Raw genomic sequence first — 3,858 nt, forward strand, 5'->3', positions numbered from 1 at the left:
CAGGAGCATCTCTCCCGTGTTGGTGCGTCTTACGCTACGCACATCCTGCCCAAGAGCTGAGAGACTTTCGGCCGCCTTCATCGATTTAAGGACATCGGCGTATTTGTCCTTGTCGGTTTTTAACCACAAGGCTTCGCCTCTGTCCTTGGCCTTCCTCACAGGCCGCGGTACCTCCGGTTTCGGTGCCGGCTTTTTCTTGGTGACCAGCGTCCAGGGGTTTGAGCCCCCCTGCCCCGGTCGTGCCGGGTTGCTGGTACCATCGCTCTCCACAGCGAGGTCACTCTCGCCCTCGCTTACCTCACCCAGGCGGCGTTTGACCTTGACGGTTGCACGCCGAGTGGTGTCGGTTTTGGCACCCTCGCCTGGCGACTTCCTAGGGCGCTTCGCATTCGATGCCGTCTTGCGATTGCCCTTTCCTTTTCCCTTCGAGGGGAACTCAGTTGCCGCTCCGATCGACGTGGCTGCTCCGTAGAAGGTAAAGGCCACTGTCTGTGAACCTCTATCGACCTTCTCTCTTTCCTCCCTATTGGAGGCCACTGTCTGGGTTTCTCTGTCGGGCCTCTCCCGACATTCCACCCTCTCAACATAGGCCTGCTGTTCCTGTCTTGCGACACGAACAGCTTTCCGGAGCTCCAAGAGGCTCAACTTCAACTCCTTGGCTATGTTCTGCTTTGCGCTAGCGAAGTCGATTATAGAATCGAGTTGCTTCGCTACTTTGCGCATCGCAGCTATTGGCCCCTCCGATGCATTGGTAGGGATATTGCCTACCGCTGCTGGGGGGTCACTGGTGCTTTTGGGTGCAGCACTCATCGCTCCACTACTCTCCCCACGGGGGGGGGGAGACCTCGCCAAACCACCTCTAGCGAAGGGGTTTGGCACCTCCGTCTGTTTGTTTTTATTTTTATTCATCTCCATGTATAGTCCCACGAGTAGCGCGAGAAATATATGTCCGCCACGCCAGAGCTCCGCATTAGCGTGGTAAGGGACGCTTACTGTGGGGGTTGCCCAGGTACCCCACAGGCTCCGTTAACGATCGAGCATCTTTTTCACCCCCTCGATCACTCATCCCTCGGCACGGGTCGCTTCACGCCTTGGAATTGGGGTTATGCCCTACCTTGCTTTACGTGGTGATCTCGGCCCGGATCATCACAACCATCCTCCATTAAGCTAAGTATGCACCTCTTGCGAAATGAAATTTCCTATACAAAACCTATACATAAAAAACGTCGCGAAATGCTCGCGAAAAAATTTTTCGTTTCCATTTCGTAAGCGGTACGCAGCTCTCGCGAAAACGATAACGAAATTTTCAGTTAGTCGAGACACGGTTCGACAAACGATAAGTTTCATATTACTTCCACGAGATAGCGCTGCTTTCTATGCGCTGTCACCACGGCAAGCTTTTTCCTTGCGAAATAATGGACAGTGATATTATTCCGCTCGGAGGCTCGCGAAATTTTGACAGATTGCGATAAAAGAATACAAAAAAAACAAGTCTTGTACATTTTTTGTATTTTTTCATCGCAAGCTGTCAAAACTTGTTTTTATAGAATTTGCTTTTGTGGTGTAATATTCGGGTGAGTTTTAAAATATTATTTGAATTGTTTAATTTCTGATTCGAAATCATTTTTCAATATGTAATGATTATTTACAGAACTCCCAAACAAACCCGTATTCAGTCGATACAGCGTGTGATTATACAGCTGAAGAAGTCAGTACCGTGTTCAGTGCATTGTAATTTGTAATGTAAATAATACTTTATTCTTTTTAAAAAAGTTCGCGTTCACTCATTCACGGGAACATTTTTTTTAATGATTTTTCAGATCGAGCAGCAACCATAGCGGACACACATCATCGAACACCAGCAACAGAATACCAAGGTCACCATGGTCAGAGAACGCAGTAATAATGGGGCAACAGTAAACAACATCAAGATGCTGGTAAAGGACTTTCTCTTTCGGTAAGTGTTTATTACCCGGTCAAACCATTCGGAATTTGATTCGGAATCCTGAATCGAGTCAGTATGGATTCCAAATCAAATGCAACAACCGATTCTGAAACCGATTGAGTCGGAATCGGTTGTTGCATATGATTTGGAATCCATACTGACTCCATTCAGAAATCCGAACCGGTTCCGGAATGAGTTTAACTGGGTAGTAACTTCCCTCCTGCAAACATTCTTTTGCATATCTAGATGTCCTTGTCAATTTACAGAACAAACATTATGGAAACCTGAGTGCTTACATACACTCTGATGGAAACGTCGTATCCTCTACACGAACGTGTCCAATCGCTGTGACTCGTTTGGAAAACAAACAAAAGAAGGCATTGTTTTTTCCGCAAGGTCGCTCTGAGAAAAATTTCAGCAAATTGCAAGGAATGAACCCCCGGAGGGGTACTGGTGTCGATTCAGGACGTTTTCCCATACATTGTAGCTATTGAATTTTGATACCCGGTCGAAACGATGGCAAGCGCTGCCGATAACTGGGTCAAAAAAGCGGATGGTCAGTAAATTTCTGTACACGGTAAGTGTTTTTTTGTCAATCACCTAACTTATTTTTGCAGCGATCATTGTTCCATGGGACTTAAATTTTTCTTTTCAATGCAAATAGGCGGCTGACAGTCCAGAGAATGTATAAATGTCTAGTTTATCGGCAATCGAGCCAGCGAGAATCGGCTGCACCTGCAGTTTTGAGTTCGATAGCTGCGAAAATTCTGACTTTAGCAAGCGAAAATGGAGAAACAGCTAAGTAAGTCGAAATCTGGAGAAATTCTGATTAGGACATAAATAACATTGATTTTATTCTCTATTTACTTTCTCTTTCGATTATTACGACGTCACTATAACACTTTACACTAATTTTCCAGTACATATCGAAAGCAAATGGTTTTTACTAGAATATTAGGCAAAGAGTTGAATACTAAATATTGAAACGACCGACTAATTAAAAAAGAACCCAAAGAGAATCTCAATGTTACTTTCGTCCTATTTTAAATTTTCTTCTGAAATATTTAGCTAATATTAGAATTACCTATGATTAATCTTTTAGCCTGGCGGATGCAATTTCACTACTGAAAATTATTCGCAAAGGTCTGGTAGAATCAAAGCTGGATCTGGAGGTGAAGCGAAAGAATGCTTCTTCCCCGCTATACTCGGTTAACACTTTCGAAGCTTTGCACAAAAGCAGGAACTGCTTCAGGGAGTCTATGCTATGGGTTCCAACGCCCCTTCCTAGATTCACGATACGGCTTTACCTACTCTATTGGCCGATCTGCCACAGAACATGATCGCCAAGTCAATCGGGAACAGGAAAAATAGCTGCTTTAGTGCTGGCAATGCTCAGTCGATTCGATCTGTTAAAAAACTATCCGCAGGTAATTTGCCTTTCCGCCACGCATGAACTGGCAACTCAGAAGGAGAAAGTAGCTGCCAAATGACAAAGGATTGTCAGGAAATCAAACTTCGTTACACCGTTCGCGGTGAGAATATCGTCAAAGAGGTGAAGCAGACTAATCATATCATTATCGAAACACCCGGTAAGCTGATAGACTGGGGAATAAAGTTTCAGGCGTTCGACCTTAAGAGATTGCCGTTTTGTACTGGACGAAGCGGGCGTTATGATCGTTACCCAGGGCAACCAGGATCAGTGCATCCGGATACAGAAGCAGCTGTCGTCGTCCTGCCTGATGATGTTCTTCTCGGCCACGTACGAGTGGGAGGTGATGGAGTTCGCCGAGTACATCGTAACCTATCTGATCGTCATTCGGCTGGCGCGGAAACAAGAATCACTCGAATCGGACTCAAACAGTACTACGTCAAGTGCCGTCAATATCTACGGTGTGATTACCGTCAGACAAGCG

At 45.6% G+C, this 3,858-nt stretch overlaps 1 long non-coding RNA gene across 1 annotated transcript; it reads left to right on the plus strand.

Moving 5' to 3' along the window:
- Positions 1-863: 863 nt before the first annotated feature.
- Positions 864-3,426, plus strand: LOC131692336 (uncharacterized). The gene is made up of 6 exons (XR_009305962.1): positions 864-1,574; positions 1,652-1,743; positions 1,821-1,957; positions 2,212-2,522; positions 2,610-2,747; positions 3,048-3,426. It is a non-coding gene; the product is annotated as an uncharacterized LOC131692336 (long non-coding RNA).
- The last annotated feature ends 432 nt before the right edge of the window (positions 3,427-3,858 follow it).

Source organism: Topomyia yanbarensis, chromosome 3 (genome assembly GCF_030247195.1).
Source record: "Topomyia yanbarensis strain Yona2022 chromosome 3, ASM3024719v1, whole genome shotgun sequence".
NCBI classification, from domain to species: Eukaryota; Metazoa; Arthropoda; class Insecta; order Diptera; family Culicidae; genus Topomyia; species Topomyia yanbarensis.